We start from the raw sequence: 13528 nt of genomic DNA, 5'->3' as shown, positions 1-13528 counted from the left end.
ACTGCACTGAGCTTTGCTTACACTGAACCCTACTTCCACACATTGCAGTTACATACACCAGTAACTTCCTTCTAATTTTATGTCAGTTTTTTTCCCCTAGAAAATAAAACAGGAATAATTTTACAATTCACTTAACGGCAACTGGTAGTCATGGAATTAGCAGTGGTTATCTTCAAGTTATTATGCTAGCTGAATTGTCATTCTTTAAGGTTGATCCAAGTAACTTAGAGTCAGATGTTTCCCATTTAAGATGCATCCTATAAATCAGACTTGGTTTATCACCTGCATTTATAAAACCAGACCTAACAAAAGAACTAGGTTTGAGCACACATACATGGTCTTAATGAAGTGAATGTTTAGTCTGCCCTGATAATTACAAAGTCAGAGCACCACGAACATTTGTAGTAAGTCAGTTTATTACTTGCAATTGAAAGCATTTCAAAAGATTGAATTAAAAAGTTTACCTCCTAAATATTTCTGGAATCCATTCATTTCTCTCTATCCCTCCACCACCACCCCAGTTCAAACTATCATTACACTGGGGAACAAAATTTTTGTTGCATTCACAAAAACACTTGTTCTTACCTAATTCGAGTGTGCCCATCTCAAATCTGACATTAGTTTTTCTCTGTAAGCTACAGTTTTTTTGCAATTCAAGATTTTAGGTTTTCATCCTAAAATCTTGTATGTGTGCTCAAACCTAGTTCTTTTGTTAGGTCTGGTTTTATAAATGCTGGTGATAAACCAAGTCTGATTTATAGGATGCATCTTAAATGGGAAAAATTTTCAACATTTAGTTTAACATAATGAAGTAGAATGTCTTCTTGGGCATCACCTTTGTGAAAATATAATAATTTATATAATGCAGTAAGTACACTACTACACTAAAAGATATGACTGCATCAGAATTTGTCTACAATTTCAAAATAGAACATATTAAAACATTTATTTTAATCACAAAATTTGCGCAAAACTTATTTAAATTCTATTCAGGCAAAAATTTGCGTTTGTAGCTCTTGCATTTCTGTGCTTGTTGAGGACAATCTCGTTTGATGCTCCAGAAGTAGTCTGCCATCACTAACAGCACCAAGATTTTCGGGAAACTTATCAAGGTGACTGTTCAGAAAGTGAATCTTAACACTCATGTTACATCCAATGTTGCGGAAAGCCAACAGCATCCTTTGAACCAGAAGTTCAAAGGATTGTTTCTGCTAATAGTTTTCTGCTTTTTTTTTTGCCAAGGAAGTTCTTTGTAACTGCCACAAAAGACTGCCATGCTGCTTTCTCCTCCTTATTAATCTTCCTGGCAAATTCTTCATCACATATGAGGGTTCGAATTTGAGGTCCATCAAATATACCTGCTTTTATCTTCTCAAAAGAAAAGGCAAGAAAAGTAGAAATAATATGTTGAAAGCATTCACTTTCTCTATTCAAAGCCTGAACAAACTGCTTCATTAAGCCAAGTTTGATGTGAAGTGGGGGAAAAATTATCCTGTTTCAATTAACTACAGGTCCATTCACAATATTTTGCATCCCTACTTCCAGAGCTTCATGTTTTGGCCACTCCTTCTGTGTCCAGTGTTTTTCCTGAGCTCGGCTGTCCCACAAACACAGATACTTCGTGAAACCTCTCTGTTGTCCTAGCAGGAAATTTACCATTTTAAGATCCACACAAATGATCCAGTTATGCTCCTCATACTTCAGAAAGTCGAGGACAATTTTTATGTCATTATAATCTTCTCGCAGATGAGTTGAATAACCAATTAGAACCACTGCATAAACATTACCGTTGTGTAGGAGAACACATTTCAGACTCCGTTTAGAACTGTCAAGAAATAGCCGCCATTCTGTTGGACTGTAAGTGGTAACACCTAGCTGGCCGAGAAGACTACTGATATCATGACAGTAAACAAAGTGTTTGTCTTCGGAAAAAAAGTCCATGCTTCCTGAAATGGGATACTTTAGCTGACCGGTGAAGTACATTCTTTTCTTTAAGCCTGGAGGCTAATAACTCAGCTGCTTTCTTTGATAGGCCCAAATCTCTTACTAAGTCATTCAATTCGGGTTTGCTAAACTGCTGAGGGGTTAATGACTGCTTGGCATCAGAAGAAGACCCTTCAGATTCTACAACCATTTCCTCACACATCTTATCAAAATACACTTGATCACCATGTTCACTTTCTTCGTCCTTAGAAGAAATAAAACCATTGAAAACTGGAACCGGGAGTGTCTCAGAGTGTGGGATAGGTCGTATTGCTGAAGGAATATTAGGATATGCGATCATATGCCGTTTTTTCTTGCCGATGCCATTTGTATGGATCAGACAGAAATAACAGTCACTGCTGTGATCCTTAGGTTCACGCCAAACCATGGGAATACCAAAAGGCATTTCTTTGCATTTTCCTTTTGTCCAGTCATGAAGCATTTCTTCACAATTATGACACACAATATGAGGAGACTAATTCTTGTCTTGATTGCCAAGGGGAAATTGAAAATAGGTAATATATGCACGTGTCACAAATGATGAAATATTGCACCTTTCACATTAAAGTGTGTAACAGCCACATATATAACAGAGGGTGTCAGGACTATTCTTACATTTACGCCTACTCGAAGAAGCCATGATTCAATCTTAAAACAAAATAAGAGGGTGTTTTTATCAGATAATAATTTTTTACATTTAAAAACAACTACAATTATGTAAAAGTGATGTTTGTAAAACATTAATTGCCTTGTAGTTATGTTCAATCCAAGAGTCGTTGCCCTTTAACTCCAATTTAAAAACCAATGCATGCCATTAACTGTAACAAAAAGAAATTAAAATTGCATAAAAACTAGAGCATGCACCAAAAAACGGATTTTAGATTTGGAATCAGCAATGCAGAAATATATAGGAACCATTCTAAAACCTCATGCAACAGAAAATGAAAAAAATTTGTTCCCCAGTGTTATTTCGTATCTGGACTACTGCAATAGCATTTAATTAGTCTCCCTGCTTTCTTAGTTCTCCCCCTTCTCACTCTGTTCTCCACAAATAGTCAGAAGGACCCTTAAAAAAAACTCAAATGTGATAAAAATCATTTCCCAGCTTCAAGTTCTTTAATAACTTCTTCTAGAGATTGGGTTCAAACTCATATCCCTCACAAAGCCAACTAGGTCTTATATGATTTGGCCCCTAACCTTATTTTTTTTTTTACAGAGACAGAGAGAGTCAGAGAGAGGGATAGACAGGGACAGAGAGATGAGAAGCATCAATCATTAGTTTTTCGTTGCGCATTACAACACCTTAATTGTTCATTGATTGCTTTCTCATACATGCCTTGACTGCGGGCCTTCAGCAAACAGAGTAACCCTTTGCTTGAGGCAGCGACCTTGGGCTCAAGCTGATGAGCTTTGGCTCAAACCAGATGAGCCCTCGCTCAAGCTGGTGACCTCGGGGTCTTGAACCTGGGTCTTCTGCATCCCAGTCCAATGCTCTATCCACTGTGCTACCGCCTGGTCAGGCGGCACCTAACCTTCTTCAACATCTTTATCTTATGTCAGTCCCCCCTGGTCTTTAAAGTCCAGGCACAAGTACCTTTTTGCAGTTCCTTAAAGATACTCTATATTCTTCTCTGCCTCAGATCTTTTTTACAAGCTGTTCCATCTGCCTATGACGGCCTCTTCCCCAGCAATGACCATGCTCCACCAAACACCCTTTTGTATATCTCACTCTTTGGATCTCAATAATATTCCACATAGAAGCCTCCGGTTTGTAGGTCCTCTTATCACATTTTACTCTCCTCTGGTGACTCTCTTTCACATCCTCCTCTTATTTCTGATTACTTATTTAACTGTTTGCTTCCCCCGCCCAATTTGTTTCCCTTAATGATATATCATCACCACCTACCCCTGGACCATAGCAGGTACTCAAGGAATGGTTTGTTAAAATAATTGAGTTAAGTATAAATTCTGTCTATATCACTTTTTAGCTTTATAACCCTGGGGAAGCTATTTAATTTCCTTGAGCTTCTGTTCATCTTTAGAAAATGCAAATGATGATACCCACCTCACCTCACAAGGCTGTTTAAAGATTAAATTATATTTGGGCGTAATAGCAAGTGGTTAATAAATCTCTGGTAAGTAGCCTAACTCAAGTCAAGTTTCTCTCTAGCTCTCAGGAGGTAAAAAAGAATCCTAGGAATCAGGTGCTTTATTAAAGAACCCAAACTTCCAATAAAACTAGAGTGAGAGGTCTACTGTGAGAAGTTCATTGAAAAGGTCCCAAGGACAACTATGCCATCCAAAAGAGATGGAAGAATTTGTAAGCAAAACATCAGATAAATAATTTAGGAGAAACTGTATAAATGACAAGAATAACTAGTACCTGTTCTATTGACATCAAAATATGATTTCAAAATACTAAGGCTAATTTTTAGCCCTGGGGGATCCTTATAAAATTTTTAAAAATGTATTTATTGACTTTAGAGAGCAAGAGAAAGGGGGGAGTGAGAGAGAGAGAGAGAGAGAGAAATACCGCATTTGTTGCTCCACCTAGTTGTGTATTCATTGGTCGACTCCTGTATGTGCCCTGACCAAAATCAAACCCACAACCTTGATGTATCAGGATGGCACTCCAATCAACTGGGTCTACCCTTACACAACTTTTTAAGTCACCAACAAATATACTATGGATCCTCCAAATACTCAACTGTTTGATTGATCTCTTAGCTCATACTGAATACTGCATTAGAAATATACCTACATTGTCTTGTTTCATTTAATCCTCAAACTTTATAAAGGTCTCATTGTTTACATTTTATACATGAAACAACTGAGGCCTCAGTTCTTTCTCACTTCAACACTAAATCTCTTTCTTCATAGAATTTCTGATTTGTGATTAGATTTACTACTTCCTCATTCATTTATTATCCTCACCAGATTGTAAATTTCTTAAGGGCAGGCAGGCACCTTGTTTGTTTCTTACACTTTTTTTGTAAGAGCCCAGATTAGTGCCTGCTATATATTCATTGGTTGTTACTCAACATTCATCTGTTGGATAAATGATGGGATGGACTCTTTGATGTGATAGAGCAAAGAGATGAGAATTTTGTATTTGAAATAAAACAATACACAATTTAAAGTAAACATTCAGAAAGACTTGGCTTTCTCTGTAGCCCACTGGTATCTCACTATCTGGGAACTGATAGAAAATATGCTGACAGCCCATTAAAGAATCAGTGTTCAATGTGTAGTAAGACCTGCTTTCCTTCAAGTCCCAAATGGCTGTTGGTTTCTGCAGAGCCTGCTCTGTGGAGCTGCAGGGTCCTTATTTGTATTAGAAGTGAGAACTAGTTCTAAACTCAACTTGGCTGGGACAAATATATTCCTTTGACTTAATGATATAACATTTTTATCAACCATATAAAAAATAAAATATATTTATATATGTTCATTTGCTATTTGAGGAGCTTTTCTGACATGTATACAAGAGCTATGTCAGCTGCTAACTGGTGATCTTTTTTTGACACCTATTCCCAAGAGCATTGCATAGATAAACATACTCTATTTGAACAAGACCAATGACAGCAAAATTACTTGCTTGTCTCTAAAAAGACTAATAATGTGCATCAAGGGAGAGGCCATGGTCTGATAGAATTTTTTTCCCCCAGTGTAAGCCATAAAACCCATTTCAATAGCCAGAATAAAGCAGTTGAAAGTGCATCCCTAGTTAATTATATCCAAAGAGAAATAATAAAATCAACTATTAAATTTTAGAACTTCCTCTTTAAAACATTAAATATTTGGCAACAGCAATGCAGTTAAATTTTCTCTCATAACAATGCTTTCCCTTGCTTGGTTAGCCTGTAAGAAAACTTGTGCAAAGTCTTTCAGTGTGCTAGAAAGAAAATGTATTTTTCCAGTGAAGGGATATTTCAAATAAACCCTTTATGTCTGCCAGATGTCTGTGGTTTGTTAAACAACAAATAGCTCAATAGAAACATTCGCTTAATAAGAGGATATAACTGAGTCACAAATCCTCTATAATAATTGACAAAACATGACCAAACAAATTGTATGTTGTTTGAGTCCTAATCCAATGTTTGGAGCCTTGACTTAGTTAGTTGTCTTAGCAGTTTTCAAGATTCAGGCATTTTTTGGCCTTTGATAATGTCAGTCCACACCAGTGGGAAAGGTACTCACTGTTTATTGAAGCAGATGTCTATACTGGACCAGGATAAAAGAACTGGGTTCTGTAGACTCTCCCGGGAAGCAGTGACTTGGCTCCTGGCACACATTTGATTAGGTAGCTAGGAATCTGCTCCCTTCAATAACTTCACTCGCAGATATAAGAAAAATTAAGCTGGCCAGTGGAAGAGAATTCAGAACATGATCTTCCGAGGCTGAGGGCAGTTGTTGCTGCCATTCATCCAACCCCATGTTATTTGCTTTGCTTCAACTTCCCATTTGAAAAGCCGACTCTGTATGAGTGATGTGGAGAGAGAGCACTCTTTCCTAAGGAGGCACGAGAATATGTAGGTCACATCAAAGCCAGCCCAACTGGCTTCTCAGGAAACCTAGAGTCGAATGGAAACTTATTACTGTCTTTAAGGATAGAGATTCTATTTGGGGAACACCTTCCTGGGCAGCTTTAGAAAACAGTTGTGCCTGTGAACTCATTGAATTGTGGGCCAGACAATAGACTGAACTTACATCACAAGGAAGCCCATCTGGAAATATCTCAGGCAAACAGCAAACAGAAGCCTACAAAACTAGGAGAACAGAAATGATGTCTTGTGTGGGAGCCTCACAGTTACTGTGCCTCTTTCCAGTGGGCATCACTTACCTGTCCCTCCAAAGCCACATAGAAATAAATGTCAGAGCACATGTATAAGAGTGACAAAGGCTGCCTCCCATCCAACAGCCTCTGCAGATAAAAACAGTGCAGGTGCTGGCTGTACCTTCCCAGGTACTAGACATGGAGTTTAAGGGCACTTCCTGAGGCAGAGTGGAAGTGGATAGCCCTTTTTAGGATTTCACTCTAGAGCCAGATGTCTAGCTAGTCAATCCAAAAAAGACTCATAGTTATAATGTTCTAGTTTTACAAAGAAAGTAACTGAGTTAATACTATACCAGGACAAATCTTGGGGAAAGGGAGAAGGGAATTTGGCCTTAAGCAGTCTCAGCCTAAATTCTCAAACATTTATTAAGAACATAATAGATGCCTGGTGGGAAGATATAATAATAAATAAGATGTAAGTGGTCCTGCCTTCCAGGGACATGATCATCTGGTGGAGAGATATTCATGTCCACAAATAAATGCCCTTCAGTTGTGACAGACACTATAACAGAGCTAGATACAAGAAGGATGTAATGCCGGTAGCTGAGGCCAGGCAGGTTCACATCGGATTTGAGCAATTGGTAGAAAAACTGTGGAGCCAGAAAGGGTTGGGCCATTCCATTTAATAAAGTCTCACAATAACAGACAAGCACACAGACAGGGGAAACCACCTCTCAGGCAAACAAATAGCAAAATGGCCCCTCACAGTGGCGGACAGGCAGTCCGTGCATCCACAATCCCCCATCTCTCTCGGGTGCAAGCACCCATAGCCTTATATAGGCCATACACGCATGTGGCGCAGCCATGCACTCATGCACCAATCAGGCAAAGTGCTTGCAGCTGGTAATCCTGTATGCAAGCCCAACACAGCTTCCCCACAGAGAGCAATAGAAGAAACTGGTACTTCAGTTTAGGAGCTCCTGAAGGCTTCATTGAGGAGTCATTTAAACTGACCTTAAAAGGACATGTAGATGTTTACCAGGTGGTAGCAGGATGGGATAGAGAGTTGTAATGCCGGTGGCCAAGGCCAGGCAGGTTCACATTGGCTTCGAGCAAATGATAGAGAAACTGTGGAGCCAGAAAGCGTTAGGACCATTCCGTTTAATGAAGTCTCACAACAGCGGGCAAGCACACAGGCAGGGGAAAATCTCCTCCAGCACACAAACAGCAAGAATGGCCCCTCACAGTGGTGGGCAGGCAATCCTCCCCCCCCCCCCCCCCCCCATCTATCTTGAGTGCAAGCACTCATAGCGTATATAGGCTATGCACGTGTGCCTCTGCCGGGTGCTTACGCACTAATCAAGCAAAGTGCTTGCAGCTGGTAACCCCACGAGCAAGCCTAACACAGCTGCCCCACAAGAGTATTCCAGGGAAAAGCAGGCAAGTTATAGTGTAAAACATCTCAGGTGACCATGGACCTAGAAATAGTGCAATATGGTTGGATTGATCTGGAGGTGTGTCATCATGTATCTAGACATATGGGGTTTTCTGTGAGATACTAGAGTGGAAAGGAGACAAGCTATAAGAATTGGATCATAAAGGCCCTTGTATTATAAGCTAAGTAGCTTGGATTAGATCCTGTAAGTAACAAGGTGTCCTGTGGGGCAGCTGTGTTAGGCTTGCTCTCTGGTATACTGGCTGCAAGCGCTTTGCTTAATTGGTGCGTTACTGTATGGCTGAGCCACATGAGTATGGCCTATGTAAGGCTATGGGTGCTTGCGCTCAGGGGGATTGTGGATGGTAGATTGCCTGCCCACAACTGTGAGGGGCCGTTTTTGCTGTTTGCCTGAGAAGTAGTTTTTCCTGCTTGTTTGCTCATCCACCATTGTGATACTCGATTACATGGGAATGGCCCCACACTTTCTGGCTCCGCAGTTTCTCCACTGTCCGCCTGAATCCAATGTGGACCTGCCTGGCCTCGGCCACCAGCATTACAAGTATGGTAAGCTTGGGTAATTCTGTTGATATTCAGAGGCAAGTTCTTCACCCTCTGTCCTCATCCTCATCCTCATCATATTACAAAACTTGCTTTAAGGAAAAAACCTAGTAAAGCCTAAGATTTAGTGGGTTACTCCTCCAAGAAGCATCTCTCTCGAAGCAGTAATCAGAAGCCTTGAGGCACTGGAAGGATGTCCGGATGGTAAATTTCCAGGAACTCGGTGAGAAGGTATTTTTTAATCAGGGTCTCCTCCATGTAAGAGAGCATCTGCTCCACCTCCCAGGACAACCCTGGATTCCAGGTAAAGCAGTGAATAACCAGTTTGATTTTGGTGTCCCTTACTCCCTGGGCCCAATCTCCCAGGTCCCAGACTTCCTCTTTCTTGTCCAAAGTACCTCTTCTTGTCTAGTGTGCGTACAAAGGCACACACACACACACACACCATCGTGCAGGATCCTTATCCTAAGAAATTATTTTTTCCATCGCAAAATTAAAGGCCTGTGCTAGGAAGGTCCATGCTTTATGAAAGTAGTTTCAGAATGTTTTTTCACTTACTTCACAGAATCAGAGCCATGTCAGGTGTTTCCTGAGATGGCAGGCTGCTCTTGAAGTGAAAGTGATCCCAGGATTTGAAGATTCTAGTATGAACTGATTATTTACCTTCCCTCCTCTCTACCTCAAAATAACTTGCCTTCATTTCCCTCCTTTCCCCTTCCTGTCCATCTCTCAGAACCTCCAAGTCTAAGCCCTCCTTCATCTGTGCTATCTGTGCTCTAGATACTGGCATCTATTACTCTGGTAATTGTTTTTAAATGTTTTTCTGTTATTTTCTCTTTATTTGTTATTCTATTTGTGTTCTTTTTATTTTCCATTTTATTTTCTCGCTTGCTTTCATGTTCCACTTCTCGCTCTCTAGTGATCTTTCCCTTCTATCTACAGACTTGCTTCGGTGATCCTTACCCTCCTTTCAACCCTGATGTCTCCTCAAGTTCCCATCAAGTCATTCTTCCATTCAGTAGTGTTCTACTCCTTACCTCCCATATCCTTTATATTCCATGCAATCTTTTTCCTACCCCACCCCAGCTCTCCTGAAACTGCTTCTTTAAAGGCTGTTGCTGACTGTCCTATTGCCAGATTTGACTAAATTTCTAGTGGTCTCTTATAGGTGAAAACAGAATGCATTTTAAGACATTTGAAATTTACCATCGTACTAGATGGGTAAACTATATCTCATTTGTTATCTACAAAATGGGCATAATAATCCTGACTCTATGCCACTAGATTGAAATAAGATTTATGTAAATGGACCTTGTAAATTATAAATTGCACTTCAACTATTAGTCATTATTATTGTCATGCTTGCCCTTTCTAGCAATTGGCTCTGCTGACAACTCACCTGCAGTTCTCACCAACCTGAGCTTCCACTACATGTTGCCATGCTTGCTACCTCTCTGCCCTTCATCCTCTGACTCCTTTGCCTCTTTTCCAACAGGACACTACAATTAGGAATCCCACCAAGTTTTGTCCCCAACCTTTTTTTCTGTATTATCATCTTATCCCACAACTTCAGCTGTCCCTTACCTACATATCTCCAACTCCAGCCTAACACCTCTCTACAAATATTGACTCAAACTTTGATCTGGACTAGCCCAAAAGAATAAAAACTGGTTCTGGCCGGTTGGCTCAGCGGTAGAGCGTCGGCCTGGCGTGCAGGGGACCGGGGTTCGATTCCCGGCCAGGGCACATAGGAGAAGGGCCCATTTGCTTCTCCACCCCCCCCCCCTTCCTCTCTGTCTCTCTCTTCCCCTCCCGCAGCCGAGGCTCCATTGGAGCAAAGATGGCCCGGGCACTGGGGATGGCTCCTTGGCCTCTGCCCCAAGCGCTAGAGTGGCTCTGGTCGCGGCAGAGCGACGTCCCGGAGGGGCAGAGCATCGCCCCCTGGTGGGCAGAGCGTCGCCCCTGGTGGGTGTGCGGGGTGGATCCTGGTCGGGCGCATGCGGGAGTCTGTCTGACTGTCTCTCCCCATTTCCAGCTTCAGAAAAATACAAAAAAAAAAAAAAAAAGAATAAAAACTGAACTCATTTTCTTATTTCCCCAAGACTGAGGCTTCTTTGCTTCCCTATTTCTCTTGAAGATACTATCACTCTCCTGCTTCTATATTTTCCAAGATCAGAGACCAAATATTCTATGTCCTCCAAATTTCTCCTAAATTTAAGCAGCGAAAAAGATAGCCTAGCTTGACCAGGGGGTGGCGCAGTGGATAGAGCATTGAACTTGGACACGGAGGAGCCAGGTTCAAAACCCCGAGTTCACCAGCTTGAGTGTGGGCTCATCTGGTTTGATCAAAGCTCACCATCTTGAGCCCAAGGTTGCTGGCTTGAGCAAGGGGTCATTCGGTCTGCTGAAGCCCCCAGGTCAAGGCACATATGAGAAAGCAATCAATGAACTAAGATGCCACAACGAAGAATTGATGCTTCTCATCTCTCTCTCTTCCTGTCTGTCCCTATCTGTCCCTCTCTCTGTCACACACACACACACAAAACAAACAAAAAAAAACCAACAATAGCCTACACTGGTGTATCAGTTACTTATTGTTGTATATTGAATTACCCCAAAACTTAAGGTTTGATTTAATAACTATTTAGTTCAATTCTGTGTATTATTCAGCTGGTCTCACCTGTGTTTCTGTGATCAGCTGTTGGTCAGCTAGGCCGCATGACTTCTAGGGTTGGTTGACTGTTGGCTGGGGAAAGAGGGATACTGGACCACATGTCTGTCACAATCTAGTTAGCTAGCCTGGCCTCATTCAAAGGGCTGCAAGCTTTGATACACAAGCATTTTTTAAATCTCTGTCACATGTCTCAGTGGCCAAGGCAAATCACCCAGCCAAGCTCAGAGTCAGTGTTGGGAGGGTACTACAAAAGGGTGTAGATATAAGGAAAGAAATTGTAGACATTTTTGCATCAACTATAATCAGTCAACCTGGACATCTAATACATACAAGTTCAAATTTTTCTGGCATGGACTTTCCATAAAATACCTCCTATACAGAACATTCACCAAGAAGCTCCATTGAAGGTCTCTAATGAATACTAATGCAGCCCATGTTGGCTCAGCCCTTTCTGAAATAGTTGCTGGGACAGTAATATCATTGCTTGCTAGATGTTCCCATTGCATGATATAAAAGCCCAAAACTTCACAAGCTACACACAAAGCCTCAGGGACACACAGCGGCCTTTCATCAAGGTAATCTTATCTTCACATATGAAGGCTCAGCCCAGGGCTGAACCAGCCTAAAGTAGGCAAAGAGTACGAGTTTACTACAAAATCATGTCAACCAGCCTAGCCAAGAACCAGATGAAGCACACCTCACAGGTACGTTACACACATGTATTGTTTTGTCTGTGCCCTCTGGAGGGTTCCACTGAGTGAAGACTAGGGCGTGGGGGAAGAGAATGGTGAGCAAGGTTTGCCCTGCACACAGGTTAAATCAGATATGGTTCCTGACCTCAGATGTCTCATCAGTGGAGTACCACTGAGAGGTCCTGTGGCCCTTAGAGATGAGCGTGCTCTTGGTAGGCCAGAGTGGTCAAGGCAGACCTCAGAGGAGATACAGGATTTGAAATAAATCTTGAAAGGAGAGGTTTGTAGATGGGGACAGGAGCATACAAAGAGAATTGAGTGTGGTGACAAACAGTAAGGCTGGCTTGCCTAGAATAAAAGGCTCCACCGGCAGGAGAGTGAACAGGAGATAGGCTAGGTAAATAAACTGGACCAGATACAGCTGCTTTGACTGCCTGCACAACAGAGCCTTAGTTTAACAAGAGACCTTATAATCTTTTTTTTAAAGACTTTATTTATTCAATTTTCAGAGAGGAGAGAGAAAGAGAGAGAGAGAGAAGGAGGAGGGGGAGGGGGAGGGGAGGGGGGAGGAGGAGGAGGGGGGAGGAGAAGGAGGAGGAGGAGGAGGAGGAGGAGGAGGAGGAGGAGGAGGAGGAGGAGGAGGAGGAGGCAGCATCAAATTCCCATATATGCCTTGACCAGGCAAGCCCAGGGTTTCCAACCAGCAAGCTCAGTGTTCCAGATCAACGCTTTATCCCACTGCGCCACCACAGGTCACGCGAGACCTTATAATCTTGACAAGAAACAGAATGAGGGTAGTGTTCTGTGAGGAAAATTAAGTTATGGCACTGAATTACAGGACACTAAATTACAGGAGAAAGTAATGAAAGACTATTAGAACAATCTAGGAGTAGTCCATATAAGTTATGACAGAGAACAGAAAGAGGAAGGGGCATATCCTGGAAAAATTACAGAAGATCCAAAATGTCTTATTAAGTTACATCCTAAAGTTCAATTTTGGGGCAAACTCTACATTCCTCATGGACTGTGGAACAACTTGCCAAGAGGGCTAATTATATCTGTGTAGAAAACCCAAACAGATAAATTCATATTCTCCAAGTAAAGAATTTGAGGGATATTTTTTCCTGATTTGACTATTTGAGAGAAAATTCTTAATCTTTCCCCTGCCACATGTATAAATTTAGCCCAAAGATTATCTTGGAGTTGTGATTAAAATGTAACATTTCATACTTAATCTTATAGTCAATCAAGATATGGTGCTAGGTTGTGTTCAATTCCAGCCTAACAGGTAATAATAACCAACTTTGCAAATAGTTACTTCACTCAATGTCCATGACAACCCTGTAAGTTAGTATCAGTATTATTTCTATTTTACAATCAAAGGAACTGAGAGAGGTTAAGTGCTT

General features: G+C 41.3%; 2 non-coding genes across 2 annotated transcripts; one reads left to right on the top strand and one right to left on the bottom strand.

Moving 5' to 3' along the window:
* Positions 1-273: 273 nt before the first annotated feature.
* On the bottom strand, positions 274-405 carry LOC136402064 (small nucleolar RNA SNORA72). Its single transcript, XR_010750961.1, has one exon. It is a non-coding gene; the product is annotated as a small nucleolar RNA SNORA72 (small nucleolar RNA).
* Positions 406-653: 248 nt separating this feature from the next.
* Positions 654-745, top strand: LOC136402065 (small nucleolar RNA SNORA72). The gene has a single exon (XR_010750962.1). It is a non-coding gene; the product is annotated as a small nucleolar RNA SNORA72 (small nucleolar RNA).
* Positions 746-13528: the final 12783 nt, after the last annotated feature.

This window comes from Saccopteryx leptura, chromosome 3 (genome assembly GCF_036850995.1).
Source record: "Saccopteryx leptura isolate mSacLep1 chromosome 3, mSacLep1_pri_phased_curated, whole genome shotgun sequence".
Lineage (NCBI taxonomy): Eukaryota > Metazoa > Chordata > Mammalia > Chiroptera > Emballonuridae > Saccopteryx > Saccopteryx leptura.
The sequence above is the reverse complement of the archived record's forward strand: the minus strand, read 5'-3'. Positions and strand labels throughout refer to the sequence as shown.